Source organism: Pleurodeles waltl, chromosome 4_2 (genome assembly GCF_031143425.1).
Source record: "Pleurodeles waltl isolate 20211129_DDA chromosome 4_2, aPleWal1.hap1.20221129, whole genome shotgun sequence".
Lineage (NCBI taxonomy): Eukaryota > Metazoa > Chordata > Amphibia > Caudata > Salamandridae > Pleurodeles > Pleurodeles waltl.
This window is the reverse complement of record NC_090443.1, coordinates 97,794,193-97,807,769: the sequence shown is the minus strand read 5'-3', so window position 1 is coordinate 97,807,769 and position 13,577 is coordinate 97,794,193.

The following is a 13,577-nucleotide window of genomic DNA, read 5'->3' as shown; positions in this document are numbered from 1 at the left end:
AAAACTTTTTCAAAGCTGCAAAATCTTGTAGACCAGCATAATCACTGGCATACCCATGCTGTATATAAGAAAAAGAGGGGGGAGGGACCGGGAGATTAAGCTGGTCCAGTGTACACTCTCCCAACCGTAGTATGAACACAAAAAGTACACTGTTCCACGTCAAAAGCAATAGGGAGACCTGAACATTCAGGAGTGAAACCCTCAAGCATCACAATGGATGACTCGCATCATCATCGGGTAATACTCCACGCCAGGCTGGCAGTGCAATGCCTGACGGGCTCCCCAACAAGGGAGCAGCAAGCCGTATTGTTCTAGATGGTAATTAATAAATCTCAGCTATCTTAAACGATCGTGTCTACATTCAGGCACAGACGCACAAAGGAGAGAACACAGAAATGGGAATAAAATTGGTTCTACATCACTACATATTTCATAATTTAATCAAGGCTTGAGGGTTTCACTCCTGAATGTTCAGGTTTCCCTATTGCTTTTGACGTGGAACAGTGTACTTTTTGTGTTCATACCCATGCTGTACTCATATATGCAAGAATATACTCATTAATAGCTCTGTGGCTAATCCAGTCAGAGGCAGCTACAACTCCTTGGATACAGGTCTCTTCTCAGAAGGCTTCCCTAAAACAAAACGTTCTTCAAACAAGGCCTCTTTCTAATACCAAATAACCAACTGTTTCTAGGCAAAAAGACCGAAAAATCAGCGTCAAGATAAATAGCTACATTCATGGAAGAAAGTTGCCTTCTCATAGATCACCAAAACAGATTCCGATAACACTGTGGCACAAAAGCAACACTGACTTTCACAAGGGATGATTGAAACACTACGATGGATTCAAAAAGAGTACCGACATGCATTTAACTTGACCGCTGCCTTGCCTTTTATTCTGTTCATCTGTACAGGGTCTTGTAATTGGACAAATCGCCTGCAAAAATAACTTTGTATCTGTAGTTAGCTAGACCTTTAACACTGGGACTGACACTTCTTCCCCTAATACTCCCTACAAGGCAATGTTTTTGCCAGCTCATCAATACCAGCTGGGTGTATTCCGGTATGGATGTGAATCAATATGCTACATATATGAGCACTGCGCATTGTGGTGTGCTAATAATAACTGGCGTTAGGTGTGTGGCAGTTCATTTACAGGCAACAATATTACCAATTAATTGGCACACGATTAACTCAGGAAGAAGGAATGGTATTTTTTTCTATTAAACCTGTGACTTACCAGTTACATACTCCAACTAAATGTATTGCAGCATACTAAGCAGTCCTTAATTTGTAAAATAATAAATGCTGGGCCCAAAGTTTTGCTCAGAAGCCTAGAAGACTGGCAATTTTGAGTGTTAGAAGAGCTGAATACAAAGACTGCCTAGATGTGATTCTACTGTGTGCTACTTTCATCCTCCTCCAGGCACTCCCTGCCCCTTTATCTCACTCTTGCAGTTTCTTTTTATCTGTGTTTTGTCCCTTTGCTACAACTTTTCCATCTTTCTCTTTCTCCTTTCCTCCTTTTGTGTTTTTCTTTCTGCAACAAAGTCTAATGAGGAAACCCAAAAATTAGTGCAAGTGGGTTCCACCTGCATCCACCGGCTCAAATTAGGCACTACTACTAAGCCCAATTTTTTGACAACCGTGTGTAAGGGCAGCCTCATCCACGACTATTTTGCAACATCCAATAGGATCAACTTAATTGTACCTTCAGTCATTAATGGGACAAGAGCATTTTTCTGGACTTGCAATGATAAATATTTCACAAGGAAATTGTCCTGTCGCAGAAGAGATCAGTGAATTGACCAAAGCGTAACTTTGCGAAAACTTGTCTAATGTGCTTTGGATTAAAATTCGTAGACACTGTTTTTTAGTTGTCAATGCACTTAGGCCCTCATTCTGACCTTGGCGGGCGGCGGAGGCCGCCCGCCAAAGTCCCGCCGTCAGATTACCGTTCCGCGGTCGAAAGACCGCGGCGGTAATTCTGACTTTCCCGCTGGGCTGGCGGGCGGTCGCCTTCAGGCCGCCCGCCAGCCCAGCGGGAAAGAGGCTTCCACGATGAAGCCGGCTCGGAATCGAGCCGGCGGAGTGGAAGCTGTGCGACGGGTGCAGTTGCACCCGTCGCGTATTTCACTGTCTGCGCAGCAGACAGTGAAATACATTTAGGGGCCCTCTTACGGGGGCCCCTGCAATGCCCATGCCAGTGGCATGGGCACTGCAGGGGCCCCGCGACCCCCCCTACCGCCATCCGGATCCCGGCGGTCGGACCGCCGGGATCTGGATGGCAGTAGGGGGGGTCGGAATCCCCTCGGCGGCGCAGCAAGCTGCGCCGCCGTGGAGGATTCAATGGGGCGGCGGTACACTGGCGGGAGCCCGCCAGTGGTGCCGGTCCGACCGCGGCTTTACCGCCACGGTCGGAATCCCCATTGGAGCACCGCCGGCCTGTCGGCGGTGCTCCCGCGGTCCTCCGCCCTGGCGGTCTTTGACCGCCAGGGTCAGAATGACCGCCTTAGTCTGCTTTTTAAAGATCACTGGGAGTAGCCTGAGAACAGTGTCAAATCTGCAAAAACATGTATGTAATAATTTCAGGTGTGTCAAATATGTTTAAATTGCATTTTCTCATTTCTTTTTCACATATTGGCTATGTGGATAGCTCTGACCACACTTCTGGAAAAGCTTATTCTGACCCATGTGTTCGAAGTCTGTGTCTAGTTGCACCCCTGGTTGTGAAGTTGTTTGTCATTTCGAAGGTGTTCATGTAAGGAGCCCTTTGTAATATGTATAACTGTAGAGAACCAATATGCTTCTATCAACCTGCACAGAATGTTTTGCTGTACGTTGTAAACAAAATCAATTAAATACAGATAAGAAAACAATTGGCAACCTAAGATCTATGACTGACGACAGAATCACCCCAGTGACCTCCCACAAGAACACGCACAGAAGCAAACCCCGGGGAGACTCAGGCCCTGGGGCTTGGAAACCGAGCTCAGTGCTGAAAAAACATCATGGTCAGTAAAAGGCTTCAGAGGGAGACTGGGGACATGCACTATCAGATAAAGGAGCAATGCTGACGACCAATCTGAGACAATTGCGAGGGCCTGGGTGCAGTGGTGGCCAGCTTGCATTTACAGGGAGGGGTGGGAGGAGGGAATACACTACACATAAAATAAAATAAAAAGCATCTACATTTAGATGATCTTCTCTCCTCGTGTCACGTCATCTCTCCCAGCTCCGACGGTCGGGGGACCCAGGAAACTGCGCAAGCCAATCACGTTGCTGGTTTCATGCTGATGACCAGCATGAAACCAGCGTCAGGATTGGTGGGAGTATGCCCTCTCAGTGCTCACCACAGCACTGGAAGCCTGTGCCCTCCCTATCCCAGGTGTCTTAAGACAGCTGGGCTAGAGATGTTTCAAGTGCGCATGTGTGACTGGCCGTCATAAGACAATTGGCCAAAGGGCCAATGTGCGCGGTTCAGGGCGGGGCGCTGAAAGATAAATGTAATGAACAATGTTTATTACGGTTTTATTTTTCAGATATAGGGGCATTTGTTTGGCAGGGTGAGGCTCTTCCGCCCACGTGGAGGGGCCGCCCCTGCCTGGGTGTCTCAGCGCTTCACCAACCCACCACCGAGGCAAGACGAGCTGAAGAACCTCTCTGAAGCCCCCTGACTAGGTGCACAGGCACTGGGATGTGTTATTTGATCTTGCCGTCTCAGCTACCCCCAAAGCTTCTTCCTTCCCTCCCAGCGCTCTGATGCCGCCTAGAAATGCAAAAACCAGTTAAGGAGTCACTGGTAAAATATAATATAGAAATTGATACGAAAAAGATAATCACAGTTCATGGTAGGTGCTGGGCTGCTAGACATTGAACAGAGTTACGGAAGCTCTGGCCCATTTCCACCTCTAAACTGATACCCCAAACCAATGATAACAAGCATTTACAAAGCCAGTATGTCTCGCCATTTGGACCTACTGGTTTTGCCAGGTTCTTTGGCGATCCTCTATAGTGTTGGGCTTTTTCCGGACACTGTGCAGTATTGTAAAATAAATAAATAAATAAATAAATAAATAAAGGGCGCTATGACGTGACAGTTTGCTATTCCATGAGTGCAGGTATGAATTATGACGCGTGCGCAATTATTTGCAAGAATGCATGAGCACACCAGAGAGATGACGCTGGCACCACTTTCTTCAATTTTGTATATAACAATTCAAGATTGTTTTAGCATGAAAGTACATATTTTTTTAAGAAAAGGGATCACTGGAATGCAGGTGTAACAAGAGTGAATGGGGGCAGCAGACGGGCGAGGAGAGAAAAAGCATAGCATGAAGGAGGCAGCAACACGAGGGGTGGGGCAGAAAGACACATGGAGAGATGAGAACTCTGGGACGGGTAGATAAGAACATGGAGCGCGGGCGAGAGCAAGAAGCAAGCAAGAGAACAAAAAGCATAAGAAAGTGACAGCAACACAAGGAAGTGGGGAAGAAGCACATGAGGGTAAGAACAACATGCAGCACAAGGTGGTGGTGGTTATAGAACAGGACAGAGAAACAGTGCAGAGGGGGTATTCATTGTGAGTAGGAGACAGATGGACAATGCATGCACTATCATCGACTGCTTAGCAGAAAAAAAAGAAAAAGACAGCCAATCAGAGAGATGGTAAAGAGACTATGGACCATATGTACGAACACTTTTTCCCATAGACACAGAATGGGGAAAAACCTTTGCTACATCTGGCCCTATGTTCCGAGGGAGGGACAAACACAACATTGCCAACCTGGGTAAAGGAAAGCTAAAGAATAAGAAGCAGGCAAATAAGAGTGGTAGGCAATGGGTGGGCTGTAAGCTAAGCCCATGTCAGTTCTCGGTAAGCCCACAATAGGTCTTTTGCAAACACTCAACTTTTGCTGTCTAATAGGTTCGATGTAAAAAGGAAAAAAATATCATTCTGATCTCTCATCAGCTCGCTTTTCATACTTTAAGCAGAATAATCACAGACCAATTCATGAAATTGTCAGTTTCTCTATACTCTCTGAGAGAGGGGGTGTGTACATCTGTGCTCAAATTTTGTAGCTATAGAAAATAGTTGTATCTTGAGGCGTATTGTCCAGTTTTTAGAACAGGCTTGACAGCGCAGATGTCTACCATCCTATTGTTACTAATTATTTAATACATACATAAACATGGCTTTGGCTCCACCTCTATTGGGCATTCTTTTTCACTGCATGCCATTGGCTGTTTGTGTATCAGGTCAACATTTTAAGAAGTGCTTCCATTGGAGTTCATGCATGATTCTTTTACATCGAAAAACAACATTCAGTTTTCACACAGTTTGCCACAGTCAGTTATTTAAGTTCCTATATGCATTCTATAAAAATCAAACTTTGCTCCCTTCTTTTTCCCCAGCATGTGTAAATCCTCTAGGTCTGACTTTAATGCATTTGTGTATGCAACTCATGTAAACAACAATATTTTTAATGTCTGTTTTTGCATGTATTAGCTTTGCTAACATTTGTTATATTACCAATGACCCCAGAATATTGACAATATGTTTTCCTTCTTCCCCTGCAGTCATTTGTGGTTGGTCTTGTCCCTCATGTGTCACCAGGGTTTTTCTCAGCGTTTATCTATCCTGTTACAAAGAAGGTTGGGTACTTTCTGAAAATGTACATTAAACAAGGCAAGTTCAATAAAATGAATAGTGTTGTACCATTTAAGCTATGTTGCACTTTAAGCTAGACTTGTTTATGTGGAACAAGTATATAGTAGTTTGTTCAACATGTTAAAAAACTGTGTAAGAAATAAGCTGTGATCCATAGAGTTGGGCCAGCGTAGCGTCTACTCTGACACTACCTCCAGGCACTAGTGATGACGCTTTTACTTTTCCCCCACCAGCAGTTTGTATTTAGGGAGTTCCAGCTCTGGGTTTGTATTGTAAAGAAGAAATAAATACAAGTCCTAGATTGCAAAGTGAGGTTTGGGATTAAGAAATAATGTGACTCGTGTTGTAGAGAAAACCAAAAAGTGATAGGTGGAATACATAAATTGATCTCAGCCACTGGTCCCCTATGAAGCAACCGCAGATAGGGTGCAGCTTGGTTCTAGTAGCGCAGAGGGCACAGGACTCACATCTAAGCCCACCTTTAGCACTTGGTGCAGTACACCTCGGAAACATAAAGTAAAGGGTGGGATGCTTGAATTAATCACAGCCATTGCAAATTTCCTGCGCCGTATACCATTCCAACATTTTGCACCCACCATGCCACCTCAGAGTGTAGAAGTCTGTGTGGAAATCAGCGTTGGTCCTGCTTCAATAAGAGCAATCCAACCCAAACCGCCAGGCCTCCTCCAACCGGAACACAAGCAACCCTGTTATTGTTTCAGCCTACGTGGTTTTTTTTCAGTACGGATATAATATGAGTGCTATGGCACAGTGAGCACAAGGCCAATGTCTGGGCAAACCTGTCACACTTAAGGATTAGCACAGAGGAAAACAAAAATTAATGGCAGGCTTGAACTAATGTCAGTCACTGGTATTTACTCTATGACGCACCCCAGACCATTATTCTATGAAGGCACGTGGCAGCTAGGTTAAGGAATCAATGATCCCTTGAGTTATTATTCTGCACAACCAACCGACCAATGAGACAGATAACACATGGATGTCACACGTTTTAACCAGAAGTCAACTGATCTCACAACAGATTAATAAACAAATGAATAAGTAAAAAAATATGTTTGTTACAGGATGAGGTTAAGACATGTTACTCTGTGCATTAAGACAGCGATCCGTTGCAAGCCTTGCAACAACAACAACAACAAAAAACAAACACACAACGTTGTCCACGCACTCCTTAAAAACAACTTAGCATAGGCTAATATTTTAAAATATAATAGGTAAATCACAAAGGATGCTGATACAGAAATGTTGGTAACATTGCGGCCCTGGCTAAGTGTGACGCCCGTGAGATGATTTAGATGGATCTGTAAAAGTTATTAATTTCTTGTGTGCTGCAGCGAGTATTAGAAGCCGTTCCTGGGGCCCCATGGGAACCACAGCAGATGCTGCTCTCTTTGCTGTGGTTATGGCACTCGGGCTCTCTCTCTCCGTTGGGAACTCATTCAGAGTGTATTATGAGGTTGACTCTTTCAGGTCCCTGTTAACTTACAGGCAGTAGCAGGGAGGAACCCGAGAGAGAACTGTGTAGGGTGACCAGATTTTGAATTTTAAAAAACGGGACTTTTCACAAAAATAAAAGAGAGACTACCATTTGAAATCAACCAAGCAACATCGAATGACAGCACTCGTCAACCTAAAATCACATAGGAGCTACTAATAAGGTAAATAAAATGCATTTTTAAACCGAGCAAGATACGTTTTAATTAAATTATTCTCTAATAACAGCTGCTAAGTAGCCCTGCTTTGTAACGCACAAAGAAATAACTACCTCTAGTTTTCGCCAACTCTCGCCAAAAACCGGAACATGAGTCAAATTTGCCTGAATCTGCCGGGACAGCAGGTGAAAAACCTGGGACTGTCCTGGCAAATCCGGGATGTCTGGTCACCCTAGAACTGTGTCAGGTGAATTGGCGGTGGTACGGGCGTAGCTTCCATTGAAGCAGCAGGGGCAGTGGCACCGGGACCCAGAAGCCTGCGGGGCCTAATGAACCCTGATTATTGCTGTTTTTTTATAGATCAAACAGCAGCCATGGGGTCCATTTCCTTCCTTACATTAGGACCCATGACACTGGCCACGCTACATTTCATCATCAGCACAAAAGTCGGAAACCTGCCCGCTTACATTTCCGACCTCGTGCGGGGGCAGATTTCTCACTTCATATAACTCGTAAACGTGGTCCAGATCACACCTCACAACATGGTTACAAGGTATAACCCAGGATGGTTTTAATTCCCTTTCACTTAGTAAACATATAAAACGGAGATATTTTCGTGTCAAAAACCCTGAAAATCTAGAAAATTGTTTCTCTATATGGAAAAATCTTTTCCTGTGGAAAAAGATCTAACCACTTCACATCTGATCACCCAAAGAGTCATCAGACAAATACAAAATGAAGACAGGTTTCTGTGAATTCCAGGGCTTGGAATGTCATGAAGCCAAATCCGGCAAGCTGAAAAAAACATGGAAAAATCAGGGAAAGGCTGAAACTCAACCGTTTTGACTTGCTGAGAACTGATCTCCATCCATTCAGTGATATCGATTGAAGGATATGACTGTTGTCTCCTCTATACTGATCGGAATGTAACCGCCTCCTTTTTCTCTCACATTGTAGTGTTTTTGCTCAACTACAGTGCTCTTCAGTAATAGAAAGCTGATGTGCTGCATCCATAAAACCACATAGTAAATTAAAAAGCTATAAAAGTCAGCACGGAACCTAGAAAACAATGAATTTTCTACACATTCTGAGGTGATTTGAGTAATATATGCAACTAATTTTACACTGAGAAAGACTCCAGGTAAATAACATTCTCTAGAGGCCCCGAAGGTTGATTATGGAACTCGCATCTAGCACACCAGAGAAGTTCATATGAACATTGCAGGAATTCCTTCACCTGCTAGTGAGGTTCTTCGATATGTAAGAGACGTCCCTCTTGAGGGGACCCTTTACATCCCCCACCTGGTGCATGGATGAAGAGCTTCTTTTCCTGAGAAATGGTCTATCATCATACCCATCCCTTTGGGAACAATGTACAGGATAATATTACAGACCCCAACATGGATTCTTCATTCCTTGCCATCAGTGAAGACATGGCTGAGAGGTTCAGTGCAGTGTGGCTAACGTACAGGAGAAGGATCAATGCACTCCATTGCCACTTTTGTCCTATATTAGGATCGGAGCATGTCCCTCTGCAGGAGAGTTCAATGGATGGGCTAAACGTCAAGCGAAAACCATTCATGGCTTCATGGACGAACCAGGAACTGCTATGCCTTCCGTGAAACTTATTTGAGGGTTGATGCTAAAAAAACAAAGAAAAATGTTGAGCTGACCAGAAACCATGATGACCGACTTGACAGTGAATAGGTGATTAATAGTGATGAAAGTGCATCCGGCAGAAGAATCTGTACCATAGAGATCTGTGCCAGGTAAGTGGGGATCTCTGAAACTGTGAGTGGACCTCTGCTAAGGTGGGTGGTTTATGGCCTCAGCTGGCCCATGTGCCAAACAATACATTAAGTCCTAAGACCTCTCAGGAACTCGACACTCATCTCTCTGGGCTTATCTCACACTGCTCTAAGATGTCAACCAACTGTACAACTGGATAGCTAAAGCGTTTGGATAGCTCATCCCTCTGAAAATATCCGTGCACCCTAAACAATGAGAAAGCCTGCACTGGAATGAAGCAGCAGAATTCTGGGAGAGGGTGACCTAATAAGAATACAAGAAATCCAGAAGCAGACTTGAAAAAATCCACCTCCAGAGGATCTACGAAGCCTCTGTCAAGAATGGACCATTTTCAGTCAGGATATCCAGGACCATGTGTCTAAATAGGGAACTCCACAGGATTCTCACAGAATTTCAGACCCTGTACTGCAGATCCACAAAGACTCCTCAGTCCCAAGAATTTGTAACTCCATCATAGGTCATTTTGTGGCCAAAGATCCATTCTAGAGCTTCATTTCAACACAAAAAGACACCAAACTCACAGTAATCACAGGCAAAAGGACTATGCCACACAATAGACATCCACCACTTGCATACTTTAAGTGACTCTCAAGTTCCGAATTCAAGAACTTGTTTAGGCCAATGTACCTGCGACTTACCCTTCAGACGTCTGCCCACTCTGGAATTCTCACAAACATCCATCAATCAACGAAGGCTACAACCCCAGGGACTTGTACCCTCAGCAAGTCCCTTTCCGAAACAACTCAAGGCATAGCACATACAACCATGGATCAAGAACAGCAATTTTGGTGCAATGGTCTGGAACAGTAATTGACCAATTTTAACTGGTCTGTGTCTTGGAAAACAGCATTCATTCTTTTATTTGTTTTCCTGGAAAATACAAACTGTTCTCAGGCCAATAAACCTGGTTCCTCCCTGCAAAATGAATGAAATACAGTAAGAGCTTAATCTCCACTGGGGATGACTGGAAGACAACAGTGGATAGAAACGGCATTGCTGCAGTTCTGCTACTGGATCGGTTGATTCAACACAGTTAACCACCACAGCACCCTTCTAGAAAGACTGGAAGAGCTTTGCAAAACAGGAATTACTCTGGACTAAAGCTCCTTCCTTCTTTCCCACAGATCAAGCATCATTGTTCTAACTTGGGAGCCGTTAAGCATCAAGGAATGTGTAACTTAAGTCCATTGAGTGTCTACCTGAGCCCAGCAGTTATTCAGATGCCACTCAAGTCATCCTAAATGCTGAAACCTCTAACAATCTCATTAGATCAGAACTAGACCACTGTCATATTTCTTTCATTATCCAAGCATATGACATTTGAAAGTGCTGGGGCGCAAAAGTTGGGTATGACTTTTATGTAGTGAGTCAAGCGAGCAGGCATAATGGACAAACGTGGGGTCCAGGGTGAGTCCTCCTCCCAAGAAGAAATTGAAAAAAGATTGACAAGTGGTGCATTTGAAAGCAAATTAATTTAGTGAGAAAGCAATGGGAATGTATAGTCTTGAAATACTAAACTCATTAACAGCTGTCCCATATCTTTAGTACCATATCTTTAATACGTTCTACAGTTACTTTAGCGTGCAAATTGTACAACGCAACAACTTCAGGCCCTTTCAAGCGTGTGCTTGCCCAGTGTCTTGCACAGCATGCAGCATCAACTATGGAAAACAATGCTCTAACCAGGCATCAGGAAGCACCCACAGCTTCTGGCTGAAATCAATCATACGGAAATATGTGCTGGCAGGTATTTAAGTGGGATGAAAAAGTTGGGGCCTCTCTAAAAGGGAAAATGTAAAATAAATTTCTATGATTCCCATAGTGTGCCACCGGGACTGTATTTTGGTTTCTCTCTGAGATGTTATTGCATCCAGAAATATAACTCGTGACATACACCTTTAACCTGTCAGTATTATTGACTTTGTCAATGGTTGTTAGCTGTCTAAATAAATGAGTAACAATAATTATTAGTTATAAATAATTGACATTGGAAATGTTTCAATTCCTAAATTGTGAGACTGTGAATTAAATATTATTGAGGCCTCTGGAAGGGGTATGGCCTTCAGTTATGTGTGCTTTACTTTAGATATGTATGCCCTTTTTCTCTTCACATCTCATCCATCTACACATGTTCAACTTCCTCTCTTTCCTTTTCAGCACACTCTTTTCCCTTTCCTCTGAATGCACTCCCTCACATCTCCCTCATTTTGCCACCTCAAAAATACACAGCATTCATTCACATTTAAGCACATTTTGTTTTGTTTTTGCCTTCTAAATAATTTGACCTCTAGGCACCCCTTCACACACACACACTTAAACTGAATTTCATTTGCAACTGGAATACATGACCATTGTTCTGTGTGCTCTGCAGAGAGGCCATCCCACTGTCAGGCACTTTGTTGTGCCTTCAGCCTCAGAATCACTGCTCTCAATCAAAGCCCCTCATAAACACCTGGCACAAGTCAAAGCATAGACTTTGTAAGAGTAATACACTGCACAGAAACACAGTATGATGAAACAGCTAACTCTCTCAGGAAATACATTAAGTAAAACGTGTGCAATAAGAGGAACTAAATGGCTGACACACCTTACACACATTTTAACATTCGTTGCTTGCATATAAATCCATGTTTCTGGTATTAATGTTAAGGGTGTCAATATATGGCCAGTTTTAATGCCATACAGCAGATAACTGCCCTTGCTGTAAGGAGGTATTTCTCCCCTTGCGCATGACTTGGATATTTGGATCCATTTTGCAAGCGAGCAAAAACTCTGCTCATCTTTTGGAACAGTTTCATGAGGAATAAATACACCAGCTCCACTTCTAAAGGAGCTAGCCATCTGCAGCCAGGGCCTGGGGTGTCACATGGGGGAGGTTAGCGTGACAAGGGGTCTCAGTACAATAAAAATAACACAAGATGAGCATTATAACACTTACTGGTACCAAAGACAAGGCACTAAGGGCCAGATATAGGAAGCATTTTTCAAGTCGCAAATGGCAAATCAGGCCGTTTGCGACTTGAAAAATGCTCTTTGGGAGGTACAAAGCCCAAACTGCAATTCGGTAACTTGTTACCGAATCGCAGTTTGGGTTTTGTGATTCGGTATTAGGAAAGGGCGTGACAAGGGCGTCCCTTCCTAATACTGAATCCAGATGGTATGTATGATTGTTTTGTGACCGCAAATGCAGTAGCAAAACAATCGCATCTAGCATGAGTTTCAAACTGGTGCTAACCCATTCTCAAACAGGCAGCTACCATCTCTAAAAGCTCAGTAAATCACGCCAATGGCATAACACGGAATTGTGGTACTCAGTTGCCAAACAAAACCACACTGTTTGCAGCCCACGTGAACTGAAATAGTATTTTATGTTCATGTTATTATGCACTGCACCAGTACCCTAAAATGTAACTAGCTGTCCCACTATTATTTCATCAATTAATTGATCAAAGTTTAAACCTTGTCTGAATCAAATGTAGTCTTGGATTGTCTGTACTCTGGGCAGGGTAAACATTTCCACTGAGGTGTAACTTGTGTTCCAGGGTTGGAATGAGACAGGAAATAGGCCCAGGCACCAAAATAAAAGTGGCCCCCATTAGTGAATGAACCAACTAAAGAAATGATCATTGTTTGTAGACTGGGGCAGTTTTGAACTTGTAAAGACAGGGTGTGAAAATGTTTTGCAAAGTTTGGAAGACTGCATGAATTTCAGCTTACTGCACTGTATGCTTTAACATCAGGGAAATCAATAGTAATATCCATCTTGGCAGACCATAAAACAGGCCCACAAACAGCCCAAAACGGCCCAAACACTAACTTGTCAGATCAGCCCATTGGGCACCGTTTGATTACCCTATAGCCAAGTCTGACCTTGTGCATTACTGCTATGACTACCCGTGCCCTCACTTCCTTCATTGGCACCCGCAGGCCACACTTCATTGGCCATGCTACTGGCAGCCAGTCAACCTAGGAAACCTCATCCTACACTCCTGGACAGACACAGACTAAAAATTGGGGTATAATGCAAATTACTATGGGTCAATCTGTTCCCAATATGGGTGGACCCAAAAGGCCAACCAAAACAGAAATGGATTCCTACTTTGCCCACATTTGAATGAACTCCACCTGCGCTGTTGTAAAGTAGAATTTCCTATGTATCAGCTGGTACATTTAATCTGTCTGCTAATGGACTAAACTGAAATGTTCTTGGATGCGTCAGGAGCGTCCTAGATCTCCCTGCTCTCTTTGGACAGGCTGGGATCCTGCTGGATCTCTGTGGCCACAGACACTGTTACCCATTATCTCCTTCCCCGCCATCTCTCTACCATAGGCATCCATGACAGGTCCATCCATTTGGCTCTATTCATATATTTCTCTCCGCTCTAATGCTGTCAACTGACACCCCAAGACACAATCTGAATTC